Source organism: Euprymna scolopes, chromosome 18 (genome assembly GCF_053919585.1).
Source record: "Euprymna scolopes isolate OS-2025 chromosome 18, ASM5391958v1, whole genome shotgun sequence".
NCBI lineage: Eukaryota > Metazoa > Mollusca > Cephalopoda > Sepiida > Sepiolidae > Euprymna > Euprymna scolopes.
Genome location: NC_136499.1, coordinates 68,165,053 through 68,178,603, shown reverse-complemented (window position 1 = coordinate 68,178,603; position 13,551 = coordinate 68,165,053).

Here is a 13,551-nt window from a genome sequence, read left to right as displayed (position 1 = left end):
CGTTTTATACGTATAAAATATAATGTCGAAATTATGGCACCACTTTTAAAACAATCACGATACGTGTTTGCAAGCTGGCAGAGGTACTTGAAAACAAATCAGTCAAGGCTTTGTAAAGACAAAGGGAGCTTTTTATTTATACGCATTTTACGACGTGACAGTGCCGGGCAGTTTGCTAGTTTATTATATTTCTCTTTCAATCTCCATCTTTATCTCTTCAAAAAAAATTCTTTTTTTTTCCATTCGTGTTTTCTTTTTTCTTTCTGTTTCTTCTGTCTCCATCTTTATGCCTCTAGCAAATTTATTGTAGTTTTATGTTTCTAACGCCTGTTTAACGTTTTGCTCTCCCTATGCCTTATTAATAACATGTTTCTGTTCTTTTTGTGTTCTATTATTTATTTCTTCCTCTAGTTTTGTGCGTGCTTTATTCATTGTATCTATCCCTATTTTTCTATCTCCTTACTTTATTCCTTTCCCCACTCTCTCTCTCTCTCTCTTTGTTATAATCTTCATCGTTGCTTTCTTTGTTTAATTTTTACTTTCTTTTATTTTCTGTCATGCCTCAAGCTAATTCATTCTATTTCTGTTTAACTAGCTTCAAATTTTACTTCATTATTTCCCAGTTCATATTTGTTCTTAATGCTCCCTTATTTATTAAAATTTGAATGCTTCACGCAAATGCGGCCTGGAGCCTAGAGACTCTTCAGCCGTTCATCTTACTAAAATGGCGACATATGTCTCTCTCTCTCTCTCTCTCTCTATCTCTCTCTCTCTCTCTCTCTCTCTGTTTCTCTCTCTCTCTCGTCTGCTGTGTGAAACAAACACTGATATTTCGGACTAAACTTGTCTTAAATGATAATACAATAAATTAAACATTAATTTAATATGAAACATATTTAAATTTAAAATCTAATATGATAATAATAAACGGTTACAAAATCCAAAGTATGTAATTATATATATATATATACATATATATATATATATATATATATATATGTGTGTGTGTGTGTGTGTGTGTGTGTGTGTGTGTGTGTGTGTGTGTGTGTGTGTGTGTGTGTGTGTGTGTATCGTTTTATTGCAGATCAATCTTTTTTTATTTGGAAATTGCTATGACACGCAGAGAAGTGAAATTTGTTACACCGGAAGCGCATAAGAAGTTGTCTTATTTCCCTGATCTTTGTAGAATTTGAACAAAGATTTAGAGAATTTTGCTAATTGTTCTAATATCTGGTAATTTTAACTCTGTATCACTTTATTGATGGTCTCTATAAAATGCCTAGAAAATATCGATTGACAACTAGTAAAAAGTAAAGTCTTGTTGCAGACTTAGCAGTAGGTGTATCTCTCGTAGATCTAGTCAATAAGCTTGGAAGATATCGAAGAATAGTGTGTTCATTCGTTGAAAATGCAAACGTCAAACCAAGGAAGGACAAAGACACAAGAAAGTCAGTGTCAGCTTGAGATGTTAGAAAAATTCTCCGTCATCTTATCAAGCAGCCAAGCATCAACAGTGCTGCTATATTTGACAAGGCTGGAATACTTTCCTTGTACAGAAAGATGCGATGCAATGTGTTAAACGAAAGTGCAAGTAGCATTAAGCCCATAGCAACATCTGTTTTAAATCAAACTCATGAGGAAACACGTTTGGTTTGGGCTCAGAAATACATGAAAACCAACTTTGAAAATGTTCTTTTCAGCGATGAGTCCAGAGCAAGCCTTGATGGACCAGATGGGTGGGTCAAAGTTTGAAGTTCTTTGGGATTCCGTACTCCTTACGATTCCGTCGTAAACAGGGAGGTGGATGTGTCATGTTTTGAGCCGGAAAAATCTGCGATGAAATAAACCATTTCGAGTGTAAGAAGGTATCAAACTGAGAAGCCAGTCTTACATTTTATTTTTAAATGATCGTTTTCACCAGGGCTGGATGACTCTCCATTTGCGCGTATCCGCAAATTGATTTTTTTTATGCACAACAATGCGCTATACTACTCAGATAAAGCTACGACATCCTACCTTAAGTCATTAGGCATTTGTGGAGAAAGGTTTAAATATGGCCACCTTGTTCTCCAGATATAACCCCAATTGCGCAGCACTGGTAAATAATAAAGATGGACTTTTATGAAGGAGGTGTTCAATTTTCGTCGAAGGATAAATTTTGGAAGAAGGTTTTGGAAGTTTCCCATAGCATCACATCATCTCAAATCCGCCGATTTAAATCATCAGTTGACAAGAGACTTTTCAAAATAATTTTGAAGCATGGAAGTTATGTTGATAAATAAATATTTCCTTTAAACAAAGTAATGTGAAATTCGATCTTGTGTTTTGTATATATTGTTACTGGCTATGTTCTTTATGTCATATAAATAGAGATATAAAATTAGAATGTTGTTTTATTACATAAATTATGCATTTTTAGACACTTACAATAAAGGTATATACACTTACAATTACCAGAAAATAGAAAAATTAGCATAACTTTAAAAAAAAAAAATTAATTCCACAAAAATCTTGGAAATTAGCCACGTTGTTATTCTCTTCCAGTATACGAAATTTCATTTCTTCGCATTTTACTGCAAGTTCAATATTAAAAAAAAATATTGATCTGCAATAAAGCGACACACAGGGTTTTTATATATATATATATATATATATATATATATATATATATATATATATATATGTGTGTGTGTGTGTGTGTGTGTGTATCTATATATGTATATATATGTATATATATACGTGTATATATATATATATATATATATATATATATTAATTTATTTATTTTCATACATATTTTAATATTAACTCCAAATACAAAATAAAGGAATCTTACAATTAATAGAAATGTGGTTTACCTGGAGATGATGTTATATCGTCCAAGCTAAGTTAACTGTAAATGCATATTTCTTTGAAAATTTCAATTAATATTTAGCAGACTATTGTTTGAAGGAAAAATATCTAATTAATTTCACATTAGCCACATAGAGGTTTCTGATGAGATCATTTTTTTTTCTTTTTTACATTTTCACCCCAAACAAGGCAAATTGCCACTTTGGTGTAGGGGGCTACTATCAGGGGCAACAACCACTGGGATACTATGTAGGGATTTGGGCAGCAAGATGTCGGTTCACGTTACACTTGAACTTCTGCACGTCAGTACTGTTGGGGAAGCAGGGTCCTGGAATGGAATTCCAGAGTCTAGCGGTTCTGGGGAAGAAACTATTGGAGTATAAAGATCTTTTGCATCTAGGGATCTCTACAGTGTGGGGGTGGGATTTAGCAGCCTGTCGGGTTTTTTGAGAGTGCTCACGTCGTTGGGGCACAAGTGTCTGCAGTTCGTCAGAGTATTCACCACTAAAATACTTGTAGAACAGGCAGAGGGATGCAACATTTCGTCGATGGGACAGAGGCTGAAGCTTAGATGCCAGTTCAGGGCCTATCAGGTTTGCGACCCTCTTTGAACCTTGTCAAGGAGCGAGAGACTAGTAGCAGATGCACCAGCCCAAATGTGGCAGCAATACTCCATACATGGGCGAATGGTGGCCTTATAGAGGTACAGGCTACTTTCGGGTGTTAGTAGTTGTCTAGCACGGTAGAGAGAGCCCACCTTTCTTGCAGCGGCCCTGGTAATGCCTTCAATGTAATTGTTCCAACTCATGTTTCCTGTGAACGTTAGGCCAAGGAGTTTGAAAAATGTACTCTCAGATACAGAGTCGTTAGCCATTGCTATCGGTGGTAGAGAGGGTTTCTTGTAATTATTGAATGAAACTAGTTTAGTCTTAACGGCATTGAACGTGGCCAACAATTTTTGTCCCCATTCCACTATAGGTTGGAGGTTTTTCTCTAGTGTTTCTGACATTTCTTTAGAAATATGTTCATTCGTCTTCCTGTCGTGCCTGCCATAGAGTGTAGTGTCATCAGCATATATAACCATCCCAGAGGCAATTTTGTCGGGAAGATCATTTATGAATATCAGGAACAATAGAGGTCCAAGCATAAAATCACAATGTAACGACATACGGACTTTTCTTGTAATTATATTTCGCGAAGAAAATAAAATGAAAAAAGCACAAACACATGATAGAACCCCGCAAGCATAGATAATAGAATGCCTGAGAATGTACAAAATATCCAATTTTCTAATAGAAAATACAATGAAACCCTAAAAACTTGAACTGACACTTGATGAACAACATATAATCGAAATCAAAATACAAATAGGGGTATTTCAAGGTGATTTCCTCTTACTATTCCTGTTCATTATAGCCAGTATACCCGTGAACAACATACTAAGAAAATGCCAACCCAGATACAAGTTCACTGGCACAGAAGAAAGAATAAACAACCTAATGTACATAGACTACCTGAATCTGTTTGCAAAAACAAAAACATAATGAGAGACATTAATAAAGACGCCCCGAAACTTTAGCCAGAATATCCAAATTAAATTCGGTATGAAATAGTTCGTACTGCTGATCATGAGGAGGGGAAATTAGAAAAAAACAGAAAGTATAATACTACCCAATCAAACAGAAAGGATGGCACTAGGTGAACATGATAGTTAAAAAAAATACTCGGGAGCGTTGGAAGCAGACGTTTTCAAAGCAACAGAAATGAAAAAAACAATTTGAAAGGAACACCTCAGAAGAACAAGAAAACTTCTCGAAATTAAACTAAGTAGTTGTAACCTTATTAATTAATAAACACTTGGGTAGTGTAATTAATAAGACCGTTTACATTTAATCGGACCGTTTATAAGTTATACTAAAGAAGAACTGGGGAATCTCGACCAGAAGGCCCGTAAACTCATGACGACGCACAATGCATTACATCCAAAAGATGATACTGACCGACTATATGTGAAAAGGACAGTGAGAGGAAGGGGGCTGATTTGTATAGAAGATTCTGTAAATAGCAAAAAAAAATAATTATAAAATACATAATGCAGAACACCGAAAGAATAATTACTGCAGCAAAAAGTACGAAATACACAAACAAGATCAGAGAAAGAGACGAGGAATATGAGGAGGGAAGAAAAATGGGAAGAGACGATTCATAAGGGAGCCAAAAGAAGAGACTAATGAAACCACTTGAAAATGGCTACAAAAAAGGAAACCTAAATAGAAAAAACTGGATCGCTAATAATAGCTGCAAAATATAATGTAATTAGAACCAACTACATCAAAGCAAGGATCGACAAAGCAGACGAAACCCGCAAATGCAGACTCTGCGGACAAAAAGAGGAAACAATGAACCAAATAATAAGTGATGCGGCAAACTAGACAAACAATAACATAAAAATAGACACGATCAGGTGGTGAAGGCAGTACACTAGCAATTATGCAAATAATGGCATCTTGAACACACCGACAAATGGGACAAGCAGAAACCGGCAGTATTACTGGAAAATGAACCCCATAATATCCTATGAGACATGGATATACAAACGGATAAACCCATCAAGAAGACCGGATGTCATACTATAAACAAGATAGAAATGTCCTGTCAGATTGTAGATTTTGTCGTTCTAGCAGACAAGGGAAGATCAAATAGACTGAGAAGCAGATCCAATACACGGAACTTGCCAGAGAGCTTGAAGGAATCTGAAAAATGAAGAAAATAAAGATTATACCGATAATAGTAGAAGCGCTAGGAACGATACCAAAAGCTTTGAAAAGAGAATGGGAGAGATTGGAATCAGAGAGGTTGCCGAAAAGATAAAACGAATTTCAATAATGAAAACTGCACAAATATTAAGGAAAACCTTTGAATATTGATACTAAAACAACACATTATCTACACAGAAAATGAGCACACAAAACAGCTACATAAAACACAGGAACATTGCATAGAATAATGAAAACTGAAACTGCATAATTGTAAGATATCGCCCACTTTTTTCTTTGAGTGTCACCATGAATGGGACCCACACAAAATAAGGAGGATTGAAAAACCGAGGAGAGAAAGCACTAGCTAGGCCTACACGGGCTGAGTGCAAAGGGGCATGTGAACTTGGAGACGCTTATTGCTATTCAAATCCCAGACATGTGGTCGTCGCCAACGAGAAATTAATGGTAAGCGACTTTTGTGATAAGGCAAAGCCTTTTGCAACGGTTATCTAACGATGTGGAGAGTACTGGAAGTCTGGGGAGACTTGTTATCACTCAGACTCCAGGGAGCTCTACAAGTTTTTCTCAAACAGCAATATTTGATGATGGCTTGTGTGACTACACCTAGCGAGTAAATAATAATAATAATAATAATAATAATAATAATAATAATAATAATAACAACAACATCATAGACAGGAAGATAAAAATAACAACGTCAATGAATAGGGCTTAAAAGTAGCAGAGAGTTGAAGAGGACTTGGGAAATTGCAAGAGAGCCAAATGCACCTTGAACACACCGACAAATGGTGATTTGAGCAAAGAACTTAAGGTAAAAATGAACAAAAAGTGGTTTGAGAAGAGAATGCATGGTCAATTCAGTGAGGATCTACCAGAGGCAGTGTACAAGGATATGTGACTTTAAAGTTTGGACAGAAGCTCTAATATATGTTGCTCAAGGCACATTATTTTACGTATAACGTTGATGAAACGGCGAAAAATCCCATGTGTCGATTGTGTGGGCAAAAGAATAAAAATGTACAACCCATCATTAGTAGTTGCTGGAAATTAACTTAACTTGGTTTACACTTGTTAGACAAGCTGGAGCATAAGCTTGTAAATATTGGGATAGAAGAAGCATTTGATTTGAATGTGGAAGAAAAAGAAAATGAGAAATTCGAACAATACAAATATCTGAATAAAAAAGATTAAAAAATAGTGGAAGTTTAAGAAAGTAAATGTTGTACTTGGTGTGATGAAAGCCCTGTGGAGTGCGAGAAAATGTTTGATAAATAGATTCAGAAAATTGAAGTCCATTTCAATGTTGGATTTCTTCAGAAGACTGCCTTGCTGAGATCCGCAAGAATCTTGCGGAAAGCAGTAAAGTCCTGAAAATAGAAGATGCTTATAGCCTATGATCATTTGTTATATAGTCCGCCTATCAGTGACAACAGCAATACATAAAATGGGACAACTGAAATAATAGTAATAACAGTTTTGTCCTGTTAAATTTATTAATGGTTTCTAGTATCAGAAGTAATGACTTAAGTAATAACTTTTGTTTAAACAGCTATCCTTTAAAAGTACTCAGTTTAGTAAATTTGCGTGAATGTATGTATGTATGTATGTATGTATGTCTGCCAAAAACTTTCGACAAACACGACAGATCCTGACGAGATCTTTATTGTTTTGAAACTCGATGTCTCGGACGACAAACATCGAAAAATTAGCCAAAAACATTAATTCCTTCACTCTCACCAAGAGGGGGTCGGTTTTTGCGTCGCCATTTTCGCAAGTCATCGTATCAGTGAGATTGACTACGCTTAATTTGAATGTTTTGAACTACTGGTCAGAGAAGGGAGACATCGGCTAACACGTCACGCTTTTTAAAACCTTTTTTCTCTTTCGCATCACGGGTTCAGGCTTGCTTGCTTGCAAACACTTCTTTTTATATCACCTCTGCCTTCTGTTGTTGTGACTCCCCCGCTACTACCCCTTATTTTTAAGAAAATAAAATGTTTATGTAACCTGGAAAAAGTATCGATAGAACATAGTCAGGTTTGCCGAACAACATAATAGATACTGCTAAGCGGTTATATGCAATGAGTATATCACGGAGGACAAAGATTTTAAAACGTACGATATTGCCGGTTACTGTAAGAACACTTGAAGTCCCTGTAAATGCACGTAGAGTTGGAGTATGCGTTGTTAATGAATTGAATGTCATAGAAGATTGATGGAAAGGAATATTCTGGTGACAGGGTGTTGGCGAGGAAATTGTATTTGTCTCTTGTGTCCACAACAAACGCGCTAAATGGCGTTTGCCAATAATGATGGAAACGCTGTTCCTCGTTTGGTGCTGTTTTTCAAATAGGTAGCAATCAATTGCCGAGAAAGGAAATTAATCATGGTTTTTGATTAGAGTCGCCCTTGACGTTAAAGGGGGCATCTTATATTTGAAGTATTTTTATTTTATACTAATCAACTGATCGGAAAAGATATGATTATATAAAAGTATGAACACACACGCACGCGCACACATCGATAATAAAATGGAACGTTTTCCCCGCCTAACTATACAGGAAGCGAACAAGGGCATACCTATGCAGAATAGTAGCACTTACCATTACAAGCTAATACTGTAGCGTTATTTTCGCGAAAGATTACACGCATCTCTTCGCCTTATAATAAATGCTACCATTTACCCGCCCTGACTTACTCTCTCAAATACGTAACAAAACATAGATAGTAGCAAATATATTTCACTCTTTTAATTTAGTCATCCAACAAAATCCAAAATCACCAGGGTTTTTTTCCAAGTCATAATCGTCGCGTGGCACCGGTGAATTATTTGACTTCTTAAATGCATTTTCTTTCTGACATATTAACCTTGCCTTATACTTGAAAGTAACGAACACTCCAGTAAATTCTTAGTTAATAAGAATAACAGAACAGTTGGCAAAGGCAGTTGCCAGTACGCCTTACGAATAAAAACAGTTGCCATTCAGATTAAAAGTTTGTATTTTCGACGCGGTTATAAATATTCGTGTTGTCGCTTTCGCATAAACAAACAAAGTAACCCCGCTGACATATCGTTTTATGTCTTTTCTGTAATTTCCTTATGTTGTTCTTCAACATAGAAAAATAATTAGTATAAATTATTTAGCAGACTAAACGAATACACTGGCACACAATGCTATAATCACACACAGTGGGAATCTACTTTAAAAATTTTTTAAATACCCTTACTTACAACCAACGTTGAAATAGAAATTAGGATCACTTCTGTACATGTGTCCATAAACAGATCAGATAGCGATTCGTGCTACTTATACTTCTAATAATTATAATTCTTATTGAAATTATTTTATTCTTCTTACTATTATTATTTGTAGTAGTAGTCGTATTATTAGAATTACTCTTACTGTTTTTTTTTTTTACTGATACTACTATTAAAACTATACCAACTTTTGTTTGTTTTATATGTTGTCATCTTTTTTATTGTTCGAACGCACTTTTTACATAAACATTGAATTACACTTAAACATAACAGCTTAATAAAGCACGGTTTGGCTTCTTTTTTTATCAAGACGCGGAGACACTGGGGTTCGACCACTATATTTTCGGCCAATTTTACAACAAAAATAAAAACAAAACAAAAACCGATTATTTAAACGTATTGTGTTACGTACAATTTTATTCTTATTATTAGCGGAAGTATTATTATTATTATTATTATTATTATTATTATTATTATTATTATTATTATTATTATTATTGGCTCACAAGGAGCTATCTCACAGGCTATAAAGGATCTCTCCTTGATAACAGCCTGTAGTGTCCCCTGGAAGCTAGGTCATAACAAGTCTCCCCAGTTTTCCAATATTCTCCACCTATTTTGATAGCAGTTGCAAATGAATTTGAATTATCGCAACAACCGCTTACCATTAATTTCTCGCTAGCAGCGACCATTAGTATCCACTGGAATTTGAATGGCGATAAGCCTCCCCAAGGTTCCAGTTCTCTTCACACTTGTTCAGTGGAGGTCTATGCAGTGCTCTTCCCTCGATCTTTTCATCCTTCTGTAACCCTTCTCGCTTATTTGGCATCATTCTTTTTTTGGGGGGGGGTTGATTGGGTTATTCAGGGGATGCGTCAGGAGATGGAGAGCTTATAGATATGCATCTTCAATGTTCTTGGTTCCATGTAACACTTCTTCATATGTTGTCTCTGCAGTACCTCGTTTGGCCCGTGCATGTGGCTCATGTGTATTAGTTCACGCATTCAAAGATTTTCCTTAATATTTCAACTGTTTTCATCATTGGTATTCATTGCATGTTTATAGCCATTCTCCTGATTCCAATTTCTCCCATTCTTTGTTCAAAGTTTTTCAAAATATTTTCCTAGTGCCCCTACTTTTATGGATACTCTCTTGATTTTTTATCATCCATATCCCTTTCAGCTCTCAGGCTAGCTCTCCGTTTCCTCTCTTTTTAAATATTTATCCTGCGGTCAACTGGAACAGCAACTCAATCAGTTGGCAGGACTTTTTGTTCTCGTTAATTATTACGACATCCGGTATACTTGCTTGGATGGGTTTATCCGTTTGTATGTCTATGTCCTATAGGACTTTGTGATCCCGTTTTCAATTACTGTTGCTGGCTTATGCTTGTACCATTTGTCTGTGCGTTCATGATGCAATTGTTTGTACAATTCCCAGTGTACTACCATCCCCACTTGGTCGTGACTGTTCTTGTATTTCTTTTGGAGCTATTTTGCTACATTCACTTACTATATAATCTACCGTTTCGTCTCTTTGTCCACAGAGTCTGCATTTGCTGTTTTCTAGTGGTTTATCGATCTTTACTTTGACGTGGTTGGTTCTCCCCTAACAATCATATGCTGCCGTTATTAGTGATTCAGCTTCTCGGTTTACGTGTCCTTTTCGCATCCATGCCCAGGTGTTTCCGTTAGTTTCATCCTTTTTATCCTTACGAATCTTCCGTGTAGTTGTTTCTCTTCTTAATTTTCTTTTCTTCTTTTATTCTTTGTCACTCTGTTTTCTATTTTCCTGATTTCTCAGTGCCTCTGGCTGCCATAATTATACGTTCATTGTTCTAGATCTTTTTGGTGTCATTTACACGGTCTTCTATACAAACCAGCCCCCTCTCCGCGTTTTTTCCATTTCACGTAGAGTCGTCCTTCGGGTAAAGTAGGTTGTTCATGGTCATGAGTTTCCTGGTTTTATGACCGAGCTGTCTCAATTCATCTTTAGTCCACCCTATGAACGATTTAGAGTATTTTACTAGTGATACTGCCCATATATTTATACCTTTTATTTGGTTTCTGCTATACAATTTAGTTTACAAAAGTTTTCTTGTTCTCCTATTTTATCCTGTTTTGTTTGTTAATTTGGGGTTCTGGCCTAATTTCCCATCAAGGTTTTGTCGGCCCATTATTCCGTGGGGTTTTTTCTGTTTTGAATGTCAGGCTTAGCATCTTGGCGCCTACATAGATTAAATTGTTTTGGTCAGTGATTGTGTCTGTTGTAATGTGTGGGAGGAGCTTATTGACTTTTCGTTTCCGTTTTCAATTTCTTCTGCTTTTGGTTCCTTGATGATGGGAGCTTTGCTTTTTACTCATTCATTAACTGCCTTATTTTTCCTATTTCTTCTGCTTCATTCTTTGTTATCTCTGTTTCATTATTCTCGATGTCCTTGTTTGTCCAGTCTATTAGTTGTAGGTCAACCGATTGTGCTGCTTCTCCTTGTTGGGTTTCTACATGTGTGATTCCGATGCTTCATGATCAATTTTATTGTTTATTTTCTTCTTCTTCTTCTTCTTCTTCTTCTTCTTATTATTATTATTATTATTATTATTATTATTATTAATATTATTATTATTATCATACCACCAACATCCTTTGAAGCTCCTGGTGTTAAGCAGGGATTGAGGGAAATCCTCTGGACATGAATCCCATCCCATTTCCAGTGAGAGAGAGGTAGATAAACGAAATCAGAATTATTACTTTTAGTATTAGTACTATGAAAACTATAACGTTTTGTTTGTTTTAAATGGTATTTTGTTATTATTTTAATGCATTTTTACGTAAACGTTGAATTAAACTTTTACATTATATCTACATATATCACGATTTGTATGTTTCTTACTCAAGACAAACACACACATATACTTTTAGCACTCCTAACAAAAAATATTATTCAAACACTTTTACGTTACATTTAATTAAATGTGAAAGTTATATCTAGATGTAGCACAATTTTTCTTTTAAGACGCGTACACGACGTAGTTCGACCACGCTACTTTTACCCTCTCCAACAAAAAGAAAATAATTATTTAACGCATTTTATTTTTTACATAAATATTGAATTAAACTTGAAACCTTTATCTAGATATTGCACATATTGTATTATTTTAATCCCGAGGCGCACGCACCGGGGTTCCACCACAGAAGTATTGCACGGTTGTATTCTTTTTTTTCTCGGGCTTAGACTTTGCCATTAAACCCTCGTCACTTACTATGAATGCCGGAAAATTTCGGGCCATGCAGAGGTTAGTATGCATATGATTTTAAAATGAAAAAAGAATACACAAAATGCTTGACGATTTGTCTGTTCCGTAGTTTTTATTCAATAGATTTTAGGTTAGAATATAATTGTGTTTTTAGCTCTTTTCAAATATAAATATTTTCTTTCGGCTTCTTTTAAGTTTCGTGTTATCAGGATAGAAATTTGGGTCGTTTTTTTTTCACTTTCTTTTTTGTAATTATTTAATTCATAAAGTACTTTTTTTGTTTCTTTTAGTTGCACATCGGTTTCTAGATAATATCAGTCCATTAGAAGATAATACGCACTGTTTCTGAGTCACATCCTGGCAGTTTTTTTTATGCGTATCACTTTTTCTTTCTGACACAAGACCCTATTATCTGAATTGCAAGCATATGAACTGTTAAAATATTTTGTTCTTTTTTTTTTTTAAATATCAATCTATTTAATCAAACACACAACTGGTCAGTTGCTAATTTCAAATACTTCGTTCACACTTTGTCCAGGTTACACTTCAGGCTTTTAACTGTAATAAACCCACTAATTAGGACACAAATTGAGAACATAACATACTGCATATACTTAAATGAAAAAGTGAAAAAATGATGGAAATCTAAACCTTACTCCATCTTGCTTAAATTAAAACTGCTTCAAATTTATTTGCGTTATAAATTCTAAGGTGAGAAGTAATTTTTTTTCTTTTTTTTTACATTTCGCCCCAAACAAGGCACATTGCCACTTTGATGTAGGGGGGCTACTATTAGGGACATAAGCATCAGGGGTTCTATGTAGAGATTTGGGCAGCAAGATTTTGGTTCACGTTGCACTTCAACTTCTTCCTAAGTTGCTTTATAACATTGAAAGAGACTGAAATTCAACGCTTCTAGCATTTCATTTTAAATTTGCCGCCCATCAGATATTTTAACGTCATGTAAGCGCTATAGTAGGTTAATAGGTAAGATTAGTAATGGAAATTATCTTATTGTACCTTGCATTACATGTGGTTTCTTAATTTGGAGTATATGTCGAGATATATCCAGAAGCTAATATGTTGCTTTTGAATAGAAAATAAAGAACTTCCGATAATCTGCACATGTTCCGTTCCTTGCTACTTCCGGCCGTGATAATGCGTTTATTGTATTCTGCCTTTTCTAAGAGGTGCTCAGTGATTTTAGCTTGTGGTAATTTCTTAGAATAAGAAATGAATTTTTTTTTATTGAACTGAAGATTGTGGTGTAATAAAACAAGAGGAGTATTATTAATGAATAAAACAGATGTTTGTGTTTTTATTCATTCAGAGCGTAATATGCTGGAAGAAAGCCATAGATAGAACAGATATTATATATATATATATATATATATATATATACATA